General features: G+C 35.8%; 2 long non-coding RNA genes across 2 annotated transcripts in view; one reads left to right on the top strand and one right to left on the bottom strand.

The window, feature by feature from the left end:
• Positions 1-27284, top strand: part of LOC309504679 — a 360274-nt gene that overhangs the window by 298329 nt on the left and 34661 nt on the right. The gene's annotated exons all lie outside the window — the stretch shown is intronic.
• Positions 9722-14280, bottom strand: LOC309504381. The gene is made up of 2 exons (XR_014208072.1): positions 12393-14280; positions 9722-12273 (listed from the first exon to the last, which is right to left on the bottom strand). It is a non-coding gene; the product is annotated as an uncharacterized lncRNA (long non-coding RNA).

Genomic DNA, 27284 nt, shown 5'->3' with positions numbered 1-27284 from the left:
ACACATCATACCTGTAAGTTATCCTTTCTGAACATTTGTATTGAAATATGGCACCGCCCATACCCCCCATAAACGGCCTCAAAACCGTTCTTCAGAAGTCTATGGGTGACGTCACAGACGCTTTGTCCATATTTTTTACAGTCTATGGTTTAAACCAGCCGCTACCAACACATACCTGTGATTCCAGTGAATGACGCACGAGGGGGCGGAGCAAAGACGTGACGTATCTCAGGATACAGCCAACCCGCATTAAATAGACCATACTCTCCCCTGATAGGACACCACAACTGTCAATCACTTAACTAATCCTGTTACAATGGCAATAGCGCCATTCGTCTTCTCACGTGTGTGTTTTGAAAATTTGATTTATGTTTCTGTGAGGGTGATTGTGTTTCAGAGCATGAGGCCTCATGCCAGTTGATCTGTTTGTGTTTGCCAAGCTGAAAACCTGACTCACTCTGGGATCTCCGTAATCGAGTCAACACAAGTCCGTGATAACACTAGCCTCAGTCCTACCCTGATACATTAAATGTTTATGAGCTTTTAAAGTGTGTAAGGCGCTTAGGGCTGCCATGATCCTCTTCTAGAACCATCACCATGGGCTCCCTCAAAGGCTTCCTTCTCTCTGTTCCTTGTCCACTGTGGCCACACTGATACCACAGACACATGTACATTCACTTGCAATGTATTTCTACTATATTAAGCTGTGTTCCTCAAACACCATGTCCCATTAGTTACAAAAAGAAGAGAGGCTGGTGAATTGACTGGCTGTACCATTAAATTGAGGAGCAGCTTGATTTAGAAGTTGTCTTCTCAGACAAACTGTGCTGTTTATATCCCAGTGGTATTGTGACTTCCCAGAGCACTTAACGTCATCATGCAAGCTTTATAGATCCCACGACTCAGGCATGAAGCTCGTGTACTCAGTGACTGCAGATTGTTTGATTTTTCTCTCTTTTCAGTAAATTCTCTGACAAGACCAATGCATGTTGTAGGAACAGACAACCAAATGTTACTTGTAAACAGCGACATTCTTTTTCAGATGGTTTTAAAGATAAAATAAAAAATAAGAATGTACTGAAACGTGAGTTATTTCAGACTCTTTAGGTGGAAACACTGGAATTCTGTGGAATGGATTTTAATATGGTAAAATTTTGTTAAATGTAATACTGCAGTTATATTGTTAAATTATTAAATTAGCTAACATATTTAATACACTGTAAAAAAAAAAAAATCTGTTAAATTTACGGAAAAAAAGTGGCAGCTGTGGTTACCAGAAATTTCCCGTAAAAAATACAGTAGCAACATTTTAGGTTTTACAGATTTAACTTAAAATGTAAAATAATACACTGTATTTCATTATCTGATAAAATGTTAATTTACCGACCTATTAAAGTATTAATATCTGTTTTGTACCATAGTAATACACTGACAAACAACATCAGTAATGAAAGTCACATGATTAATCAATGCTCATCACAAGTAGTTCTTCCACAAGAAAGTTAATAATAATATTTATAGAAGGTGCACAGGGTCATTCACACAAACATTAAACACCATCATGGTGACACATGAAATTTTAAAAATACAATAAACATTAATTTAACAACATTAAATGTAACATAAAACCCTAATGTACATAACTGATCATAAAAAAACTAAGAAAACTATGACGAAACATAGTTATTTCAACAAAAATACATCAAATGTGAAGTGTCACGCAGGGAATTGTGGGAATGTCAATTTACGTTTTTTCACTGTAAATTATACAATGACTTGTTCGTTTGTACTTCCAAAAACTGTAAATTTAACGGTATTTTACAGTAAAATGTAAATGTACCATTGATCTATCACAGTTATTTACCGTAATTAACATGTAAGGGCCGGAGGATGTGTTGTAGAACTATGTACAACTCCTAATTATGTTTAGCTTTCTGCATGGCCTGTTTATTATTCAAATACTTTATTATAACTTGGAAGTCAATAATGACAGTAGACAGTGGGCGCTGCCATGACAACTCCCTATTTCCATTCTGCTTCGGATCTCAATACTTGTTTGATTAAGCTTTGTCAGATATTGCTTTTAAACCATAGTTTTACAAATTATTAATATGGAATCACCTACATTTTATACAGCATATTGATAATACTTGTCTATTTTTGTAGTCGAAAAAAGTTCCAAGTGAAGCCAACCACAGATAAATAACTATTTCTTGTTTCCGAGCAACACACAGTAATGGTGTTTCGTTCTTGAACGTATACTGTAGCTTGTTTGCATATGACGTCACGTCACTGCGTTGCCATGGCGCGAAATGCAGATGGAGGGCAGGAAGTGATGTGCTACATTTAGGAAGCACTATAACAAACTCAAAATGCCTATGTTTTGCGTCCTTTATGGTTGCTCAAATCGATCAAACCGAGAAACCATGAGGAGTTTTTATCATGTACCAAAAGTTGTTGTTCATAAGGGGGAAAAATGCAAGAAATTGACGGAAAAACGCTGGAAAAATGGCTTGCAAACCTACGTCTGCGGTCGGGAGGAGCCGAATCGGAAAATGCCCGTGTGTGCAGTGATCACTTCGTCAAAAATGAGTTAATACAACTTATGTGGCTATGTTTGTGTAACGTATCAGTTTCCGAACTATGTAAAGTCAAAGTAATTGTTTCTTCTTTTCTTTAAGTTTGTAAGTTACCCTGTAACTGAAGACAAATGTAACGTTACAGGCAAATCTTTCAATTCAGTTGAAAAATCGCTCCTCTTCATAACGTAAGGATCACGTCCAACATATGTTTCGATTTTTTGTTATATCTTTCTCTTGTAATAGCATCTAAAGTAGTACAGTACGGACTTTCCTCCATCTCGTCCATTCCGCTCTTCACTTCCTGCACTCCATCTGAATTTTGCGTGTCATCACAATCATGTGACTGCAAACCACCTATTGATTGAGTGAATCATTCAATGACTCACTAATAAAGACTGTCACATATTAATTCAGGAACATAACAGTTGATGGTCTTTATGTGTGAATCTCTAAATCATTCACACAATCGATCTGGGGTGCGTTTCCCGAAAGCATCGTTAGCCAACTATGGTCGCAAGTTCCGTCGTTATCAGCATAGTTCAACGATTTGGTGTTTCCCGAAACCATCGTTCAAACGAACGTTCGCAAACAGCATCGCAAACTTGTGTGGTTGGAACGACAGCTCTCGAGCTGTCGTTAGAAGCATAGTTTCTAGTTTACATTAGATGTAGACTGAATAAATCCTTATCTTTAGCAAAATAAGCAAGCTGACATTCAGTACAACCCGTGTTATTTATTTAGAATACATACAAATGTAATTTATGTCTTTTAGTTTGTCAAGAGATTTAAAGCACCGTTTTTGAAGACTGCGCATGTGCGAACGTGCTCTACTATGTAAGAACGAGCCAAATATTGAGTCTGGTAATAAAGCAAAATAACTGAGAAAAATTAGAAATGGTCTTCAGATGCCATGTCTGTAACTTATATGACAAAATCTAGCGTTAATTCGATCTCAAACAGATTAATTAAAATAAGTTATTAGTCCACCACGTGCGAGACGTCATAAACCAACGTGGTTGAACGATACTTTGCGACAGACGGTTTCGGGAAACAGTCGTGACTAGCTAGTTGATTTCTCCAACGATGCATCGTACTATGGTAGTTAAGCAGCGAGCTATATAGTTGTACGGGAAACGCACCCCTGTTTAAGATCTGTGTTTTTAATACATCAATTGCAACCCTAGGATAACCAAGTAACTTCCAGAATCACTAAAACATCCTCACTAATATTGCATGGTTTATTGAATTTGTGTGTGTGTGTGTTTAATTTTGGGACAAAAAAGCTATTATACAGAACTGCACCTGTGCCCTTTAACATGTATACATTACATATACAATAAGGAATATTTTGTGCTCTCTATTTCATGTGTCTTGTCAACAATGTTAAATGTTTGTCTTTTAAAGACGTGCTCGATATGCTGCAGAAGTTAAGCTTTTGTAACTTAGATTTTTATGCAAATTTCAACCAAACAAAAAGTTTAAGCTAGAATGAATTCTTGCATTCACTTTAATACTGTAATTGAGCACTGAATATAAGCTAGGCTATATTGTCAGTTTTTTAAGCAGAAGTTGAACTTTATAAAGGTGTCAAAGTCTTTCCTCAATTCAGTGATCAGATATTCTGTGCGGTTTCCAGTGTTTTTCTGTGTTTATGCCCTCTACCCTTCCACCATCTGTTTGATGTTTCTATCCTACAGAGGGTCTCTGCTCCTGGATTCCAAAACGTTGGGTCATCTTTTTAAAAGTAAACAGCATGTCTACAAAGACTGGACAGACGCTGTATGTCAAACAAATATTTTTTTTTTTATTGGCTATTCTGAGCTGTAAATCCCAGATGATCAAAAGCTTGTAAGAGTATCAACGGACCCAGTCTACATTTAAAGAAAGTAGCTTATGCGTATTAATGTGCTGAAAATGAGGACGCTTGCGGAACGTTGCATCACATTGTGTAGCTGGACACATTTAAACTCTCTCAGGGAGAATTAATACAGAGTATTCACGGAATGTAGGGAAATTAACATGAGAATTATATCTGTATTTTCTTGGGATGGCACGTAGGCTTTAATAGCCATAAGTTGGAAGCAAAATGGAAACTATTAATATTCTCTTGATATCCTGTTTACTTGAATAATAAATGCAGCACACAAGAGGCTTACAAATGTAATTTTTTTAAAGAAATTAGATTTTTCATAAATTTTGATACTTATTTTAAGATATTAATTAAATATATGACCCGATGCATTAGCACATTTAGTGAATATAATATTATTGAAAAAATGTTTATATATATATATATATATATATATATATCTCCTTCCTCGCAACATCTTGATATTGTATATTTAACATATTTTGTGTTGTATTTTTATATGAAGTTTCTCATTCATTGTCATCTTTATATGCTTATTAGGTAATATGAGACACTACTTATACTTTTATATTTTTGTAATGCTGTTATGTAAAATTGCGTAGCTTTTTACATTATCAAACACAGCAGAACAATTTGCATTCTAATTTCAAGCACATTTACAGGCCATTTTCCCAAAACGCATTCTGAGAAAAGTGCTCTTAACTGCCATACAACTGTCAAAAAAAGAATGTGGAACTGTCTTAAATCACCTGAGGTTTTAACCAGTTTCCTCTGCACAGATCACCTCCAGACCCCAAGACCTGCATGCATTTGAACCTCCACCATTGAGCTTGTTGAAGCTAATGAGCTCTGACTCAGTTTGTGACTCACAAATGTAGAAGATTAGGGTGTAGGCCGCTGTGTTCATGTCAATGCCTTTGTCCTTCTCTTCCCCTCTGCTTGTGTCTGTTCTCTGGAGCTTAATGACCAGCCATGCAGCACACAGGTAGATTTGAGAGTTGAGGAGGTTAGACAGAGGAGAGTGGTTAGAGAGGAAGGCCAGGGGGCACTCTGACTCTCCAGTGGATATCTATTAATATTCAGTTAACTTTTCTATTTCGAGTTCTTCTCCCTTTTTACTGTAGGGGTGTAGGAGAAGGTAGGAGTGGAAAGGGGTTAGTAACCTCCAATGCGTCCTTTTCCAATCACTGAGATTCATTTTTCCTACTTGTTTTTGTTGAAAATGTGACACTGAATATTCTGAGTAGATGATTGAACCTTGCAGGCCCCCTATCTGGAACAACTATTGTTGTTATTATATATATATATATGTATATATGTATATATATATATATATATATATATATATATATATATATATATATATATATATATATATATATATATATATATATAGTCTCATGTTATAGCCTTGTTCTATTGTTCTAAACTCTTGTTCACAAGGTAATAGTTTTAAATTAAAACGACCCATCTTACTGATCCCAAACTTTTGAATGGTACTGGACACTCTACAGTGACTTAAAAGAAATTTACATTAGAAGGGAACAGTCCAAAATTACTTTATCCAACCTGTGATTCAAAAAGAGAAGGAAATGATTGGCAGTTTGTTTGTCATTTTATTTCTATATATGCATGTTCAGTTTTTGTTTGTTCCAGTAAACACATTTTGGCTCCATTTAGCCAGTTTACAGAAAAAATATATCTTACTTCACCAGAATTATGTTGTAATGCTAATTTTGCTCTTGATCTGTGCAGTTATCACTGCAACCAAACACTCTTCTGCTTGTGTTTACTCAAAGGATGCTGCTGGTTAATGGATTTATTCCTATGAGCTTGTGAGTTTATGGCTTGAAGTGGATTAAATTTTGCCCCTTCATTTGATTCATAAAAGTACTTCGGCAAGGAGCTTAGCTCTCAAATCTGAGAACTGCCATCCATTTGCTTTCATCACAGACATATCGGCTGAAATCATATGGACATTTATGTGTAAATATTTGTTCTCCTCACTCCCACATAAACAGTGTTTTGCTTTATTAGCAGACGAGAAAGATGTATTTATAAGATATTGGCCTGTTACTTGAAGAGAACAGCACTTTTTGTTATTTTGTTTGAGAGATTGTGCCCTGTCTTTATCATACTCTTCTACTGCAGAATTTACATTTATTTATTCGAAATGGTCCTCCAGATCCTTAAAGGGATAGTTCACCCAAAAATTATCATTACTTACTCACCCTCAAGTTGTTCCAAACCTGTATGAGTTTCTTTCTTCTGTTGAACACAAAGGAAGTCATTTTGAAGAATGTTGGTAACCAGACAGCTGACGACCTCCATTGACATCAGTAGTACTTATACTATGGCTTGTGTCAAAATGATTTACGACTTTGACCTTTGACCTTTTGGCAGGTTGAACTTCCGGTGACCTTTATGATTGACGGGTTGAACTTCCGGAATGCGGTCATGGGATTAACCTATTGACCCTGCTAGCCTATCGATCATGGGTTTTGACAGTTGCTTTTGCCCCGGTGACCTATGTAGGACTAAATCATAATTTTGACGGTTAGTTTTTGACCTTATTAACCTTTTTAGCCCTAAATCATAGTTTTGCCGGTTGTTTGAACTTTGTCCCAGTTATGTGTGTGCGTGTGTGGTTATATGGCTTGTGCCTGTGCCTGCAGTTATTTCATATATGTGACATTCAGTTATTTCACATTTATATATAAAACATTCTATAATTTATATAACCTAAAACAATTAAAGGTTGAAAAAACATTTAGTTATTTCACATTCATATGTAAAACATCCTATCCTTTATATAATTTATATAATATAAATTATCATGCTAAAGTTCTTTTTAAAAGTGTATAATATATCATCTAAAGCAATTTAACTAAGGTTGAAAACATTCTGCTCTTTTTTAAAATTATATAATGAAATACTTATAAAATCTACATAATGTTGCATATCACACTAGCAATAGTTTGAAAAAACATGCTGTTCTTTTAAAAGCTTACTAAAACCAATTGGTTTAGATGAATAAAATCATCTTACCTTATTTTAGAAAGTTGAAGTATACCATTGATGTCCACAAAAATGCAATGTATGAATGGATTCAAAATTGTTTTACACAACTGAATTCACATAGTCATTCCTGAATGACCTCACACTGTCTCAAAACATAAGGAGCGCGCGCGTGTCTGTGTGTCTATGCGCGCGTCCTCTTCCTGCGAGCTCTGACCCCCCTCCTTACAGTGTAACTGTCAAGTGAATCTCACACTAACAAAAGTTGAAAACATGCCTTTAAAAGTATAATATAAATATCTTATTGATCCAATTGTTTTAGTTTTAGATGAATAAAAAATGACTGAGTTAAAATTAACTCATCAATGTCCATACCATTCATGTCCACAAAAATAATTAAACTAAAGTTGAAAAACATACCTTTAAAAGTGTATAATATAAAATAAAATATCTTGCTAAAGTTGAAAAACATACCGTTCCTTAAAAGTATAATATAAATATCTTATTGATCCAACTATTTTAGTTTTAGATGAATAAAAAATGACTGAGTTAAAATTAACACATCAATGTCCATACCACTGATGCCCACAAAAATAATTAAACTAAAGTTGATAAACATACCTTTAAAACTGTATAAATGTAATGGTTATAAAATAATTTTACTAAGGTTGAAAAAATATTCAGTTCTTTTAAAAGAATAAAACATAAAAAGCTTACTAAAACCAATTGTTTTAGTTAAACGTAAATAAAATCATCTTACCTTATTTTAGAGAGAAAGTTGAAGAAGTGGCTCCTAACACATCATTGTCCATTGATGTCCACAAAAAATGCAATTTATGAATGGATTCAAAATTGTTTTACACAACTGAATTCATATAGTCATTCCTGAATGTCTCTCAAAGCACCGTCTCAAAACATAGGGAGGCGCGCGGTATGTGTGTCAAAAAGTAAAACACACGTGTGTGTGTGTGTGTGTGTGTGTGTGTGTGTGTGTGTGTGTGTGTGTGTGTGTGTGTGTGTGTGTGTGTGTGTGCGCGCCCCTTCACATGTGAGCTTTGACCCCTCTCCTTCGCATACCAGAGCACAGTGAAAGTGAGGAAGGGGTTTCCTAATATCACACTCACAAAAGTTGAAAAACATACTGTTCCTTAAAAGTGTATAAATAAAATGGTTATATAAATATACTGAAACCAATTATTTTAGATGAATAAATAAAATTCATCTTACATGTTTAGAGTTACAACTCTTGAACTTACATGTTCAAGAAGCTGTTGAGAGCTATAAATCACAGAGTGGTTCTCTCTCACACCAGCGTCTCTGACTCAGAGGGGTGTATTCAGTGATGGGATGAGACATTTTGAATGGTGTGTTAAACTTATAATCCTAAATGTTTAAATGACATCTTTTAAAAATAAAAGATGTTTTAAATAAATTATTAAAAGTCTTAATAAAAACAAATATTTTACAACGATGGTCTGTGGAAAAATTTGACTTGAACAAAGTATTTTTATTTATTTATCATGGGTATGTCAAATCACTTGAAAATTGAAGCGTCACAAGTCATCTCACGCCTGTGAAATATTCAGTAATTTCTTAAGTTGTATCTGTGAGAAAATGACAACCACATAGGCCTATCTTCAGAGAGAGCAACCATGAAAACATTTAGAAACTGGGAATCTTCCAGAAATAAGGTCCTTCCGATCAGCGCTGAGAAAGAAGTTACTGGACAATAATGATAGCTTCAGAATATCGGATGACAGATGAGTCTCTGTGCATCGTGTCAGAGCGCATGTCATGTTAGTCTGCTAACGCCTTTACAGAGCCAAAAGTTTTGTACACACAAAATTTATTTCAAATCATAATCGTAAAAGTTTACATTAGATATTTTAAAAGATTGTTTAAATTATATCTTTAAAGTTTGAATACATACTCATCTTCTATTTATCTTTTAGAAGACTTATGTATGATATAAATTATTTTGTTTAACGGTGACCTAAAGTATAATTGTTATTAAACAATGTCTGTTCAAAACTTTAGGTGGTCGTCTTAAATCTAATTTATATGAAAAAGATTCAATCAGCATATTTTTTTCCATGCTGGGTTTCAATTTTTATGGTGGGGGCTTTCCATAGCTATCCCGTACACCTAAAAACGACCATCACAGAAAACTACATTAAAAATGAAATAAATAAATCATTTTATAAAATGTAAACAAAGTTTTAGCTAAATAAAAACACCTTACATTTCCAGAGAGGTGAAGTAGTTCTTTATGCAATGATAAAAACGATCCAAAAAAGCAAATAGTTTAAGTTGTCATAAACAGAACAAAACAAAACAAATCCTTCAGTGATAAACTACAGTGTGAACTGAAGCTTCAGGATATAGGGCGACAGAACAGATGAGTCTCGGCGGACAATGTCGCAGTAAATCTAGTCTGCTAACGCCTTTCCAGAGTACATCCAGAGTTTACACTAATTTCATTTAAAAGCATAACCTTAAAAGTTTAAATCAAATCTTTAAAATCATATCTTCTTAGAAGATTTATGTATTATTGTTACTAAGCAGCGTCTGTCCAAAAACTTTAGATTGTTACATACAACATGAAACATGTTGTCAAGGTTTGTCACAATGTTTTTTAAGAAATCCTAGGACTTCACATTGCTCTTATTTAGTCAAAGTTGTATCATTTGGAAAATCAAAGTAAAAATCATACATCGTCTTAATTCAGAGTATAAGTATAAGATCGTATAAGATCATTTTTACTCGTATCTCCCGAACTAGGGTGAAACCCTTTACTGAGAATATACCACCGGTCATCTACTCAAAATATATGTAGAAGTTTCAAATGTTAGCATTTGTTGATGGTGGCCGCATGAACAGACTTTGGGGAGAGCTATAGCAGAAAGCATGCCCTTTGACCTCCTCGATTTTGGAGGCTTTTTTGTTAAAGATTTCTCCCATCTAGCGGTTCTCCCATCTACTCGCTTTTTGCAACTTTGGTAAATGTGCCAAGAAGCTATGACAACGTGTCTTCCAATAGCACATCATCGAGTTTAACTATACATGTTCTACCGTTATGCTGCCTATATAATGATTTACACAACCAAGCTCGTCATTTAGACCGTAACTTTGACTTACCTGTCGAGAAGAAAGCAGGCAACTTCCCTTTCAAAGTCTTTCTCCTTCATTAGCTCTTTCCACCTGGGAAATTTATTTATTTACATACCGATAAATAAAATTTTTGCTTTTTGGCGACGACCAGTGCAGCCTTTCAAATGTGCCAGGGGCAGTATTTTCAAATTTTCATCCAGGCTGCCCCGGGTTCGACTCCCGGTATGGGAAGACAATTTTTTTACATCGCCAACAAAATTCAAGTTATTCAAGTTCATCAATAATCATTTTTAGTTATGCATAGTCTTAGAGGCCTACACGAACTGCAGAAACAAGCAGTTTCTTGAAGATTCGGTACTGAATCATTTTCACAAATACAATTATTGAATTCAGAAAATTTCACTATGGAATATTTACTTTATCTATCATAATTTCAATTTAGTACGTCATCATTTAAACTTTTCATCTCATAATTATGACGCATAGTCATAATTTTTATTTCAACTTTTTAATTCAGAATTACAATTTTTGTCAATTACGCCTTTTTAATGTAATACTTCAAACGGTTTTAAGTCATCATTTGGTTGTTGACTATAGTAGTGCTGATGATGAAATGTGTCGAGTTAGGCTAGCGCTTTTTGTACCTCTCTGGTCTTTTTCAAGATGGCGGAACGACACGGAAGCTTCCTTGGACATACCCGCCCCATGTAAATAAAGATAAGAAATGATCTGATTTTAAGAAAGATCATTTTACACCCATGAGGACATATTTTATGAATACAGACAATGATTTTAGCTAATAAAATAAAAATTTTCAACCCGAGCGAATCTACACATGAGAGGCCTTCAGAAGTCATAACTTCAGCGGCTTAGGCCCATTGGTGTAGGTATTTGTAAAAATCAAATACTCTATTACACTTTTTAAAGTTAGAATAAAAAGACCTGTAGTGTTGTCTGACACAAGGCCATTAACTTGTTTTATAAATGTACTTTGCTTATTTCTACAAATATCAACCTGATAAATGAAAATCAGAAAAAAGAAAAAACAGTGTTTTAAAATACAACTAAACCATGATAATGTTTAGTTTAGATGTTGATGACTCAGGCATAGTGCAACCAGATTTCTCTAACATCTCACTCACAACGCAAAACGTTGTAAATAAACATTTTCAAACTGTAATTTAACCATATTTTATTAATATTATGTTGATTTAAAGTTTTTGTTATTAACTAATACCTTTATCTTTTAACATCCGGCACAACATGAAAGAGATGAATTATTTGAAAAAAGGAATATTCACAATCTACAGTTAGATTTTCTCCTACTTAGTATCTGTGGGTGTATTTTTACACACTCTTGTAAAGACTATGGACTAACTTTAAAAAACAAAACAAAATTTGTGAAAAAACACATACACATCATTTCTTAACTAAGCAACTGTTTCTTAAATTATCAGACACTCACCGCACCGATGTTAACATCACCATATATTGTCTTTTCTACCATAATTGTAGTAACTATTGTCCCACCATTCTTCTGGGCAATTGTGAGGTTAAGCTGATTAGGGTTCTGAATTAATGGCTGTCCGAATGATGTAGTATTATTATGCTGTCGTTGTGGAAGGTTGTTAGGCTGTTGATTTGTCATGTTTCCAGAATGTGTTTGAACGCTCAGCGTTTGAATGTCACCATCTGTTAAAAAATTTACAATTAAATACACAACCAAAACCATGTAAACATTATAGTAAAGCTTATTGAAGATTGAGAACCATATTGACCACTAACAAAGTAAATTATAAATCTTTTCCTACGTTTGATATTCTTTTTTCTGATTTTTTTCACTATGGACTTGATCCTTTTTAATGCTGTTTTCTCTCCATATTTATTCTGTAGTTCCTCTACTGTGTCTTCCAACCTCCCTGTTGTTCTTCTCCAACTGTGTTAACCAAAGACAAACAGTTAGAAGAATAAAATGTATGTACAATAGCAAAAATAAAGTTAACATAAAATAAACACATTCATACACCAGTTCAAAGTCAATGAAGCGGCTGATGCTGCAGTGTTAGAGCACATGCTGGCCGGTGAACAGACGCACAGCAAGTTAAACCAGAGTTAAAACAATAGTCTATGTTAGGCCAATAACAATAATAGTCTATGTTAGGACAATACTATCTGATAATAGCTGATAACGGTTAAAGTGTGAGATAAGGTGCAAGTAGCTAAACTAAACATTTCATATTTGACAGAAATGTTTTGAGAAATGTTAAACAATGACAAAAATAATCAAACTAATCAACTTTTTTCTAATTTCTTTTTTTCTAAATTGTGATTTAATGTGAGAGGAGAAGAAACACATAACGTGTACATGAATGAATGTGTACAATTTAATAAACATATTTACCTAACATCCATAGCCTTCAGTAAATTAAGGCTAATTTCCTTTTTGTGGACAAAGTGAACTTTGGAGCGCTTAAAATTATCATTTGGAACTCTTTTATCAAAAAATATGTTGATAATGATTAGTTATGCCAAATGATAGTTTGGCATGCATGGGATTGTTTGTCCATAGGCTAGTGAGAGAGAAATACATTCTACAATGATATAAAAAATATGTCTTCAATAAATGCCTATTTGTTTTTATTCTATTCTTTAATCCACGCATAAAATAGGTTTTTTAGTTTTTTTACAATTCAACCTCTGGATACTGCGTCACTCCCACACATTGCATCGTAAGCGCATAATATTACCTGCTCAAGTACTTCTTGATGAGTTTCTTCTGTATTAAACAGCGAATTTTCTCAGTCAGATCGTCGCAAGATCTCAGGAATCCTCTCACACTGCTCGTGTTCACGCGCTCCATCGCTGCACTTGTGTGTATGACTGAACGATTCAAACTTCCATAAAGCGTGCCAAAACAGCAACGCGGAGATGTGACGTCACGTGTAGAGCGGGCGTTCGTAAAAAGCACATCTTTGCATTTCTTCTGAAACACCCTGTTTAACAATTTTTAACATCACCATTCTCAATCTATTGTAGCCTGTCTATTTTCCTTACACTTTTAACACTTATCGAATTGCCGAGTGTGAATGTAATGTTTTGTATGGCGTTTTCTTTACACTTTCCCCCCCGGATATCATATTTGTTATATATCTCTTTGGTCATATACGACAGTATTCGCATGAATTGGCTTGATTTGATAAAATCTTCACGTGAGACATTTACATTATATTATTATATCATCCTAGTTTTTAAATAATGCTAAAATGTATATGTTAACCCTTTATGCGGATATGCCGCACAAGGTTCTCTGTTCTCTGGTTCTATGTTTTTAAAAATAAAGACAAGGATGTCTCTTTCTCAAAATCTGTGCATACAAAGCTACTTTTGTCTCATTGTTTGAAGAAAAAATAAAATGAAATACATCCTACTTTCTAAATGTGTGTTACAGAACTTATGTTGAACAATTCACCCATGTAATGTTTAATCAGATTTTGTAACTGGATTGAGTGAAAATAATAAACTTCTCTCCTAATAATCCCCTTACATTGAATTGGCTCTATCACTCTCTCTCCTCTCTCCACCTATATCCGGTGTGTGGTGAGCGCACTGGCGCCGTTGTACTGTGGCTGCCGTCGCATCATCCAAGTGGATGCTGCACACTGGTGGTGGTTGAGGAGAGATCCCCTGATATGATTGTAAATCGCTATATAAATGCCCGATTCTATTCTATTCTTCTATTCTATTCTTCTCTCTGGAGGACTTGGATAGGACTTGGACCCAGGACTTGTTGTTTATGCAGGACCTAGTTATTTATGGCTTTCCTGATGACAACCCCTATTCAGCCCCTCCAGCGGGGTGGGTGGACCCCAGCCTGATAAATATTTCAGAACATTGCACGCTCTACTCTAGCTCTACTAGCCTCGGACTGCTGCGCCACTGCAACAAAAGTTGAAAGTCCTGTTTGTCTGAGCCTGACGCAAACTTCTGACCCACAAACTTCCGAGCATTAACGCACGATTGCACCGCAAGGGAGATTCCAGGAACATTCCAGGAGATTCAGGAGACTCGTCGAAAAGCTGAAAAAATGGCGACGCAAAACCTGATGGAGAACGACTCCCCGTCCAGTTCTGGCGATACGGGGTACAATTATCCTCCGGTGTGTGAGTGTGCCACGGGCAAAGAGTGTCGTTTAAGAGCTGCGCTGGACTGTATGTTTAAAGATCATTTTAGAGGCCAAATGGTTGGCTTGATGCACAGGATCATCGACGCTGCGTGTGATATGAAAAAAGATTGTGCGCAGGATACCAAACGTGTGACAAATCTCAAAAATGAAATGGACGTCGTAAGAGGCTTGACAAAGCCATGGCCTGATGTAACACCCATGTTTTTTAACGGCAAAGAGCCGATCGGCGTAATCCTCAGAAAAGTTCTGGATGTGTTGGGTGGATGTTGCGACGAATTCGAAATCACAGAAATTCTCGCTATATGGACATTTGTAACGGATCTCTGTGTGTCACTGGTGTCAAAAAATGCAAAAACTGACGTTGGTGAATTAGTTGAAAGTCTGGTCAACTATACCCTGGAGCAAAACATGATAGCCTGCAGAGATTTTCTATTCTGGTTAGACCATCTGTAAATGTCTTTCACTCAAATTTCTTCTTCAATGTATGAAAGTATAATGTTGAAATAAAAATTTCTGAATGAAAAAAATGTCTGAGTTCATAAAAATAGTATTATAATAATAATATTTAGAGTAATATTTAGAATATTTCAATATTTCAATATTTGTTTTCTGCATTTTAATTACCGTATTTCCGAGGCGGCAATACAGTTGTATCATATCAAATGATACAACTAATTTGCCCGCCGTGTACAGAAGAAAGGACATTTTGTGGTGTTGTTCTTTGTTCTCATTACATTTTTTAATAAGATGATGTGTTCTGTCATGGACGACTAGACACTAGTCATGGGATGTCCGGCAGAGAGAAGGGCTTGAGTGGATACGCCCTGTGGTCCCATTTTTATGTCTTCATCAAAAGTGCCCTTTCCCCGCTTCGCAACGAAGCCATCCTCTTTCCACCCCTGCGACACCCGTTACATCGACCACCACGGCATCCGTATCAGGCCAAACGGAGGAGTTTACTTAAACATGGATATGTCTCACCAGCGCCCTCCGGCTTGTCAGAATCCTGACATGCGTCGGGAACAGGAACGCCTTGACACCTTTCAGAATTGGACTCTTGCACCAGTAGCTCCGGCCGAGCTTGCCAAAAGTGGTTTCTACTACCTTGGCCAGGGCGACAGAGTGGCTTGCTTCAGTTGTGGAGGCCAGCTTAGCAACTGGGAACCGGGAGATCTGGCAGTATCAGAACACCAGAGGCATTACCCCCACTGCCGCTTCGTTCGAGATGACCGTGCAGATAATGTACCTTTATCTATCCTTTCCAATGGATCGGCAATGCAACAGTGTGAAGACCGGTTGCTCACATTTGTCTACTGGCCCTCAAGAATAACTGTTCGACCAGACCAATTGGCTAAGGCTGGTTTTTACTATGTTGGTCGTAATGATGACGTGAAGTGCTTTTGTTGCGATGGTGGACTCAGATGTTGGGAGTCTGGTGATGATCCATGGGTAGAACATGCCAAGTGGTTTCCAAGATGTGAATACCTGCTGCAAGAAAAGGGCCAAGAGTTTGTCCGTCAGATTCAAGCAAGATTTCCAAGACTATTTGAGCGGCTATTGACTAATGGAGACAGCGACTCGAGAGAATTTGTGAGAGAACAAGAGAACAATCCTGTGGTGACGTCTGCTTTAGAGATGGAATTTGAGTGTGGCCTGACGGCCCAGACAAATGAAGCTGCATCACCGAGTCAAGATCTTTCAGACTTGCCTATGGAGGAACAGTTAAGAAGACTTCAAGAGGAGCGCATCTGCAAAGTTTGCATGGATAAGGAAGTGAACATTGTCTTCATGCCCTGTGGTCACCTAGTTGTGTGCAAAGAATGTGCGCCTTCTCTGAGCAAGTGCCCCATATGTAGAGGATTGGTCAAAGGCGCTGTCCGTACTTTCCTATCATAAAATTTACATTTAACATGATGCATAAAAACAATGTAACCAAAATTAAATAAGAGCAACTAATATTTGGTCTTGTTTCAGAGTCGGTGAAAACTATGTGAACTTTGATGAGGCCGAGAACAATAGCGCTGTTAAACAAGAATCCAGGTATAAACAAGATATAATAGTTAGACGATTTATCTAACGCTTGAAATTGACGATAGGTTAAAATATTTCAGCATTATGCAGAATAAAAAGAAGATCATAAAAAGAAGAGCAATTATTAAGACACAACGTCTGTTTTCTGGATCGGGCCTAAAAGACGGATGCCTAAAACTCTGATGTGGACGGAATAAAAAATGAATCATCCCCCCTTTCACATGAATATAACACTTATCAACCGTAATTCATTAGCTTAACTGTGTATAATAACAAAATAAGTGTAATAGTTAGACGAGTTTAAACTGTAATAGGTAACAGAAAAAACAGCAATACTCATCTTTCACGTCGATGTTTCGTAGACATAGCAGAAAGATTCACTCTCATACTAAACACTCTCATACTAGAAGGACCTATAAAGTATAGGATACATTCCTATATGAACATGTTTGACCACGCTCTGAGACTATATACTTTTTGCAAACTGTACAAAAACAAAAAGAAGCAAAAAATGTCAATGACAAAACCCCCAAAAGTCAAAACTGATCACTATAGTGGCTTTTTCTGTGTATGTTTTTAAATGGCTCATGGTGATGAAGAATTAGAACTTACTATTCGTGCAATTTTATCTGCAGGTTTTACCAAAGTGTGGAACTTTGATGAATATGCCTCTCTCGGTGCAATAGTTTAAGTGTAAAACAGCATGTACTTTTGTGTGATTCGTATTTGTGTGATTGATATCAATTTAGTCAAACAGAAAGACTATCGCTTAAATTCTTAAGCGTCATTTATTTCTATAGACGGCTCTCAAAGAAACGTTTTCATCTAAAACACATACAACATGTGAAACAGTCTCGCCTGCTATCTGAACAAGATGACTAAATCTAGCGGAGTAATAAAACCATCATTTGGAAACTTTTCTTAGCGAATTGGTCTTTTGAATCTTACATGGACACGTTTCATTCCTGTATAAAGATTGTTTTAAAGTTAGTCCATAGTCTTTACAAGAATGTGTAAAAATACACCCACAGATACTAAGTAGGAGAAAATCTAACTGTAGATTGTGAATATTCCTTTTTTCAAATAATTCATCTCTTTCATTTTGTGCCGGATGTTAAAAGATAAAGGTATTAGTTAATAACAAAAACTTTAAATCAACATAATATTAATAAAATATGGTTAAATTACAGTTTGAAAATGTTTATTTACAACGTTTTGCGTTGTGAGTGAGATGTTAGAGAAATCTGGTTGCACTATGCCTGAGTCATCAACATCTAAACTAAACATTATCATGGTTTAGTTGTATTTTAAAACACTGTTTTTTCTTTTTTCTGATTTTCATTTATCAGGTTGATATTTGTAGAAATAAGCAAAGTACATTTATAAAACAAGTTAATGGCCTTGTGTCAGACAACACTACAGGTCTTTTTATTCTAACTTTAAAAAGTGTAATAGAGTATTTGATTTTTACAAATACCTACACCAATGGGCCTAAGCCGCTGAAGTTATGACTTCTGAAGGCCTCTCATGTGTAGATTCGCTCGGGTTGAAAATTTTTATTTTATTAGCTAAAATCATTGTCTGTATTCATAAAATATGTCCTCATGGGTGTAAAATGATCTTTCTTAAAATCAGATCATTTCTTATCTTTATTTACATGGGGCGGGTATGTCCAAGGAAGCTTCCGTGTCGTTCCGCCATCTTGAAAAAGACCAGAGAGGTACAAAAAGCGCTAGCCTAACTCGACACATTTCATCATCAGCACTACTATAGTCAACAACCAAATGATGACTTAAAACCGTTTGAAGTATTACATTAAAAAGGCGTAATTGACAAAAATTGTAATTCTGAATTAAAAAGTTGAAATAAAAATTATGACTATGCGTCATAATTATGAGATGAAAAGTTTAAATGATGACGTACTAAATTGAAATTATGATAGATAAAGTAAATATTCCATAGTGAAATTTTCTGAATTCAATAATTGTATTTGTGAAAATGATTCAGTACCGAATCTTCAAGAAACTGCTTGTTTCTGCAGTTCGTGTAGGCCTCTAAGACTATGCATAACTAAAAATGATTATTGATGAACTTGAATAACTTGAATTTTGTTGGCGATGTAAAAAAATTGTCTTCCCATACCGGGAGTCGAACCCGGGGCAGCCTGGATGAAAATTTGAAAATACTGCCCCTGGCACATTTGAAAGGCTGCACTGGTCGTCGCCAAAAAGCAAAAATTTTATTTATCGGTATGTAAATAAATAAATTTCCCAGGTGGAAAGAGCTAATGAAGGAGAAAGACTTTGAAAGGGAAGTTGCCTGCTTTCTTCTCGACAGGTAAGTCAAAGTTACGGTCTAAATGACGAGCTTGGTTGTGTAAATCATTATATAGGCAGCATAACGGTAGAACATGTATAGTTAAACTCGATGATGTGCTATTGGAAGACACGTTGTCATAGCTTCTTGGCACATTTACCAAAGTTGCAAAAAGCGAGTAGATGGGAGAACCGCTAGATGGGAGAAATCTTTAACAAAAAAGCCTCCAAAATCGAGGAGGTCAAAGGGCATGCTTTCTGCTATAGCTCTCCCCAAAGTCTGTTCATGCGGCCACCATCAACAAATGCTAACATTTGAAACTTCTACATATATTTTGAGTAGATGACCGGTGGTATATTCTCAGTAAAGGGTTTCACCCTAGTTCGGGAGATACGAGTAAAAATGATCTTATACGATCTTATACTTATACTCTGAATTAAGACGATGTATGATTTTTACTTTGATTTTCCAAATGATACAACTTTGACTAAATAAGAGCAATGTGAAGTCCTAGGATTTCTTAAAAAACATTGTGACAAACCTTGACAACATGTTTCATGTTGTATGTAACAATCTAAAGTTTTTGGACAGACGCTGCTTAGTAACAATAATACATAAATCTTCTAAGAAGATATGATTTTAAAGATTTGATTTAAACTTTTAAGGTTATGCTTTTAAATGAAATTAGTGTAAACTCTGGATGTACTCTGGAAAGGCGTTAGCAGACTAGATTTACTGCGACATTGTCCGCCGAGACTCATCTGTTCTGTCGCCCTATATCCTGAAGCTTCAGTTCACACTGTAGTTTATCACTGAAGGATTTGTTTTGTTTTGTTCTGTTTATGACAACTTAAACTATTTGCTTTTTTGGATCGTTTTTATCATTGCATAAAGAACTACTTCACCTCTCTGGAAATGTAAGGTGTTTTTATTTAGCTAAAACTTTGTTTACATTTTATAAAATGATTTATTTATTTCATTTTTAATGTAGTTTTCTGTGATGGTCGTTTTTAGGTGTACGGGATAGCTATGGAAAGCCCCCACCATAAAAATTGAAACCCAGCATGGAAAAAAATATGCTGATTGAATCTTTTTCATATAAATTAGATTTAAGACGACCACCTAAAGTTTTGAACAGACATTGTTTAATAACAATTATACTTTAGGTCACCGTTAAACAAAATAATTTATATCATACATAAGTCTTCTAAAAGATAAATAGAAGATGAGTATGTATTCAAACTTTAAAGATATAATTTAAACAATCTTTTAAAATATCTAATGTAAACTTTTACGATTATGATTTGAAATAAATTTTGTGTGTACAAAACTTTTGGCTCTGTAAAGGCGTTAGCAGACTAACATGACATGCGCTCTGACACGATGCACAGAGACTCATCTGTCATCCGATATTCTGAAGCTATCATTATTGTCCAGTAACTTCTTTCTCAGCGCTGATCGGAAGGACCTTATTTCTGGAAGATTCCCAGTTTCTAAATGTTTTCATGGTTGCTCTCTCTGAAGATAGGCCTATGTGGTTGTCATTTTCTCACAGATACAACTTAAGAAATTACTGAATATTTCACAGGCGTGAGATGACTTGTGACGCTTCAATTTTCAAGTGATTTGACATACCCATGATAAATAAATAAAAATACTTTGTTCAAGTCAAATTTTTCCACAGACCATCGTTGTAAAATATTTGTTTTTATTAAGACTTTTAATAATTTATTTAAAACATCTTTTATTTTTAAAAGATGTCATTTAAACATTTAGGATTATAAGTTTAACACACCATTCAAAATGTCTCATCCCATCACTGAATACACCCCTCTGAGTCAGAGACGCTGGTGTGAGAGAGAACCACTCTGTGATTTATAGCTCTCAACAGCTTCTTGAACATGTAAGTTCAAGAGTTGTAACTCTAAACATGTAAGATGAATTTTATTTATTCATCTAAAATAATTGGTTTCAGTATATTTATATAACCATTTTATTTATACACTTTTAAGGAACAGTATGTTTTTCAACTTTTGTGAGTGTGATATTAGGAAACCCCTTCCTCACTTTCACTGTGCTCTGGTATGCGAAGGAGAGGGGTCAAAGCTCACATGTGAAGGGGCGCGCACACACACACACACACACACACACACACACACACACACACACACACACACACACACACACACACACGTGTGTTTTACTTTTTGACACACATACCGCGCGCCTCCCTATGTTTTGAGACGGTGCTTTGAGAGACATTCAGGAATGACTATATGAATTCAGTTGTGTAAAACAATTTTGAATCCATTCATAAATTGCATTTTTTGTGGACATCAATGGACAATGATGTGTTAGGAGCCACTTCTTCAACTTTCTCTCTAAAATAAGGTAAGATGATTTTATTTACGTTTAACTAAAACAATTGGTTTTAGTAAGCTTTTTATGTTTTATTCTTTTAAAAGAACTGAATATTTTTTCAACCTTAGTAAAATTATTTTATAACCATTACATTTATACAGTTTTAAAGGTATGTTTATCAACTTTAGTTTAATTATTTTTGTGGGCATCAGTGGTATGGACATTGATGTGTTAATTTTAACTCAGTCATTTTTTATTCATCTAAAACTAAAATAGTTGGATCAATAAGATATTTATATTATACTTTTAAGGAACGGTATGTTTTTCAACTTTAGCAAGATATTTTATTTTATATTATACACTTTTAAAGGTATGTTTTTCAACTTTAGTTTAATTATTTTTGTGGACATGAATGGTATGGACATTGATGAGTTAATTTTAACTCAGTCATTTTTTATTCATCTAAAACTAAAACAATTGGATCAATAAGATATTTATATTATACTTTTAAAGGCATGTTTTCAACTTTTGTTAGTGTGAGATTCACTTGACAGTTACACTGTAAGGAGGGGGGTCAGAGCTCGCAGGAAGAGGACGCGCGCATAGACACACAGACACGCGCGCGCTCCTTATGTTTTGAGACAGTGTGAGGTCATTCAGGAATGACTATGTGAATTCAGTTGTGTAAAACAATTTTGAATCCATTCATACATTGCATTTTTGTGGACATCAATGGTATACTTCAACTTTCTAAAATAAGGTAAGATGATTTTATTCATCTAAACCAATTGGTTTTAGTAAGCTTTTAAAAGAACAGCATGTTTTTTCAAACTATTGCTAGTGTGATATGCAACATTATGTAGATTTTATAAGTATTTCATTATATAATTTTAAAAAAGAGCAGAATGTTTTCAACCTTAGTTAAATTGCTTTAGATGATATATTATACACTTTTAAAAAGAACTTTAGCATGATAATTTATATTATATAAATTATATAAAGGATAGGATGTTTTACATATGAATGTGAAATAACTAAATGTTTTTTCAACCTTTAATTGTTTTAGGTTATATAAATTATAGAATGTTTTATATATAAATGTGAAATAACTGAATGTCACATATATGAAATAACTGCAGGCACAGGCACAAGCCATATAACCACACACGCACACACATAACTGGGACAAAGTTCAAACAACCGGCAAAACTATGATTTAGGGCTAAAAAGGTTAATAAGGTCAAAAACTAACCGTCAAAATTATGATTTAGTCCTACATAGGTCACCGGGGCAAAAGCAACTGTCAAAACCCATGATCGATAGGCTAGCAGGGTCAATAGGTTAATCCCATGACCGCATTCCGGAAGTTCAACCCGTCAATCATAAAGGTCACCGGAAGTTCAACCTGCCAAAAGGTCAAAGGTCAAAGTCGTAAATCATTTTGACACAAGCCATAGTATAAGTACTACTGACATCCATAGTAGGAAAAAAATACTAAGGAAGTCAATGGGTGCCGTCAACTGTCTGGTTACCAAAAAATAAGCAAAAAGTTGACTCCATCTTAAGACTCAATGGATTTGTTCTGACCCCATCCTAAGAATTTTTCTCACCCCTAGAAGATATACAATTTTAAAAACGCAGGATTTTAAATCATCCTGTGTGTTAATTGCTATGAAACAATGAAATAAGAAAAATAACAAGATGTGCTTACAACCTAATAATAACGCTTTAGTCACCTGCCCCTGACCTGTTAGATTTACATGAGGGAGTTAGTCACAAAGAGCTCAGTGATTTGAACCTGCAGCTCATAATAATAGTTTACAAAATTATACTTTGTTTTCTTCTTCTTTTTTCATTTAGCAGCAATACTGCGTTCATGCACTTACTTATTTTCAAACACAGGACTTTCTTTTTAGACACTACGAGGTTATTTAAAGTTAAAGTGAGTTCTGTAATTTATTCATAGATAGTGTTTTAGTTTTTTTTAACCATTAGCCTATACTGCAAAATGATGGGCTATCTTGACCTGTAATAGCAAACATGTGCCTCTGATCTGCAATGTCATGGTGCAAAACTAAACTGGAAATAAAAATTGGTAACCTCTGTGTTAACTTTTATTGAAGTCAAAAATATTTAGTATCACTGAATCAACCAAAACACATTAATTTATACCATCAAACAAATTTTAAAAAGTTGTTATGGTAAAAATCTTGGGAGAACAGTATAGATGTGACCGCAAGTGTTTTTATTTTATAATCTAAATAAAGGTGTGCATTGATTGTTGTCCTGGGTCCTGATGTACATCTGCACCCTAAACATCCAGCACTGGCTGATATCTCTGTTTTAAAGCTCTACAATCGCATCTCTCTCACCTGTGTGGGTGCATTAAAACACGCACACGCACACGCTCCTAAACACGTCCCTTTGAGGACGGATAGAGGGAGAGGAAACAGATGGTGTAGGATGTAGCCCACTGTTTCTGTCTTCTACACACAGATACGCATTCTCCTCCAAACGTCCCTTCCTTCAATCACTGCACCTGACTTTCACTTTCTCCAGACGTGTGTCTAGTGCTAACTGTACTGTATATCATCACTGTATCTTCAGTTTGAACTGCTTGAAATCTTCCTATATCAGCTAAGATGTAAATATATATTTCTGCAGTTTCTGTAGTTGAGCACCTCGCTGCATGCACAAATAATAATTAGCAAGATTGTAGGTTTGTTTTTAACATTGGTAGAGACATTTAAAATCAGTTAAACACAATGCATCATGTTTCCTCCTACAGTGAAATTGCAGGTTACAGCAGATCAGTTGTTCTTGAAAGAGATTTAGACTTTTAGAGTATTTTATCACAAGTTGAATGCCATTAAATTGTAAGTTCATTGTTGCTTACAATGGGTGAGGACAATGCAATAGTCTGTTGCCTGCTGTATTATCATATATATACTGATTTTCATTTACACTTGATATGTCTTAAATAGCTATTTTTCACACTGGAAAGGCAGCACACTTGAAAACAGTAAATAAATTAAAATCAACAGTATAAAAAGTTTTGGTGGTAAAAAAGTTCACCTTTAGAATCACCTTTAAGGCCCCCTGAAATAAGAAAAATACGTTTTTTTATAGCTCTTAGGATGAACATGTTAGCCTTAATGGTATTAATAAGCTGGTGTGTTCCAAAACAATGACAAAATTCACATTTAAGAGACATAAGCATTCAAAACTTTCAGTCTCTCACTTCCGCTAAAATGGATCACAGATTTTTATGACGTCACCGCGGACTTCTCATCACATCTTCTGTCCAATGAAATGCTCTCTAGAATCTAAAGTGACCCGCCCGCTATGCTATAAATACCACCTGGCCAAAGCGACCAAGGCTGTACCTGACTGTACGTTCGGCAGTAAACGCATGCTCAGTGTCAGCTGTTCGTGCTCATCAGTTAACTGTCGGGGTTACTGAAGTAACATATACTCCAGGATATTGTTTATTTAGAGTCGGATTGACTGTCAGGCACATTCGAAAGCGAGTAACCTTAGAAAACTGGATCAGCGCTGACTCTGTTTTGAACGATTCAGTTCGATTTGGTGAACTGGTTTGACTGGTTCACAAAAAAAGAACCGGTTCAAAAGAACGAATCGTTCACGAACCGGATATGGGAATATGGGTTGGACGTGTGTTCGGTTGCTCAAACGCTCGAGTTTTATTCCGTTTTCAGAATGAAATGGCTAGAATTTATTCACATATCTAACGTTACTATTGAATCCAACGTATCAGCACTTGGATTCGTTTCCATGGTGCTGTCAAGTACAACTCGCAGTCTGTGAGGTAAACTCGCAGTCTGTGAGGTAAACTAAACGCTATTGGCTATTTGAAAAGGCGGAGGAGCCATTCATTATGTTCCGCCTTAGCTTCCTGTTTCAGTGGAAATAACGTCAATGCATCATACAATGCTGCGCGTCTCAAGGCACTTCAGTGGGCATTTAAGAAATTACTGAGACTTCAGTTGTGTAGTCCTCCAGAATATGAGTTATCTAGCAGGGATGGATTGTGTTTATTTAATAATTTTACTTGATTAACTTGTCCGGTACTGTGCATTTTTAGCATCCAAAGCTCACTGTTTCTTTTGGCGCTTTTCCACTGCATGGTACGGTACGGCTCGGTTCAGTACGGCATGCTTTGGCGCTTTTCCACTGCATGGTACGGTTCGGTACGGCTCACTTATGGCGCATTTCCACTGCATGGTACGGTACAGTACGGTATGGCTCGCTTTAAATGGTACCACCTCTGTTGAGGTTCCAAGCGTACCGTACCGATACTAAAATGTGACGTGAAAACACTGCAGCTCACTGATTGGTCAGACAGAATCATCACTACCAGCATCATTGTATTTGCGACACGAGAAACTAAACCCGCTAGATTTAAATAGCCAGTAGACAACAGCCAACGCTGTAGCACCTGTTTTTAAAGTATTTGCTTGAAAAAATAAGTAAAAAGCTTCAACAAAAAAAATGAAATGGCTGAATCGTGGTCAGTGGACGAGGTGCAGACGTTCCTCTCGTTGGTTGCCGAGGAGCGGATCCAGTGAGAGCTGGATGGGTCAACACAGAATGAAAAATTTGCGTTTACAATGATGTCATGGCAGTAGAGGTGGCAACTATAATGATTAGTCCCACCCACTTTGAAGCGGTACTAACTGCAGTGGAAAAGCAACCGAGCTAAAGCGAACCGAACCGTGCCGTACCGAGTTGAGTCGTACCATGCAGTGGAAAAGCGAAGCGAGCCGAACCGTTCCACGCCGAGTCGAACCTTACCGAGCCGAACCATGCAGTGGAAAAGCGCCATTAGTCTGCATGTTTGTTCCTTCACACTCACACATCCCATCACAGTGGTTACTGATCACCTGCACCTGGCACCTGTTAGTATTCTCATCAAGAGCACTATAAGAGCACACACTTCTCACTCCCTCATAGTCTGGTCTCCCATGTGGATGAAGACTCAATACTTGGAAGAGTTTGACTCTCCTTCGCTCCAGTGTCTCCTTTAAACCCACTCCATAATTACCAGCTCTACTTACCTTTCTCCACTCCTGGAATCCACTGATCTCCATTCAGGGAAGTGTGTGCTCTGCAATCAGTATATTCATTCCCGTGCTTTCTCAAGTAACCTGGTTACTTGAGAAAAGAACCCATTATTCTTCTGCCATTACCTGCAAAAGTCTCTAAATCTGCATTTACTTACTTTACTCTCCTTGTCTAACTGTGCAATAAAATGCCTGTCCAGTTCACTAAACTCTCTGTGTCTGAGTCTGGTATCACATTACACCATTCTTCTGCTTATTTTGCTTCTAGTTTGTGAGAAGACTCAGGGGCAGACAGTACAGTAGGAGAAGTGTAGCATAGTGAGTTGCTTGAAAAAAAGTTGTGACCTGTGTTATCACTGATGGAAAAAGACTGGCCTGACAATAGTGGAACTTACATTTATTTTATTTTTGTAATAAATTTAATTTAATTAATTTGTGTATTTACACTGCATATACATTTTGGTTTTGACAGCCAACTGGCTCATCATGAATAGTCTCAATCTATTTCATCCCTGAATCTAGTTCTCTGTTTATTATTTCATGACGGCTAGTCTTTCTCTTTCGTTATATTAAATTCAGGCTTCAAGTTCACAAAAAAAGCTAAAATGTGCAATTGTTTTGCCAATGGGATATAAATTTAGCAGTGGTACAGCCCTGTTGCTAAGTAATGATAGAGGAATTACAGAATAAATTCAATGAAAGCGCTTTGATTCAAGCAGTCGATATGA

Source organism: Leuciscus leuciscus, assembly GCF_965113295.1.
Source record: "Leuciscus leuciscus genome assembly, chromosome: 8".
Classification (NCBI taxonomy): Eukaryota; Metazoa; Chordata; class Actinopteri; order Cypriniformes; family Leuciscidae; genus Leuciscus; species Leuciscus leuciscus.
The sequence above is the reverse complement of the archived record's forward strand: the minus strand, read 5'-3'. Positions and strand labels throughout refer to the sequence as shown.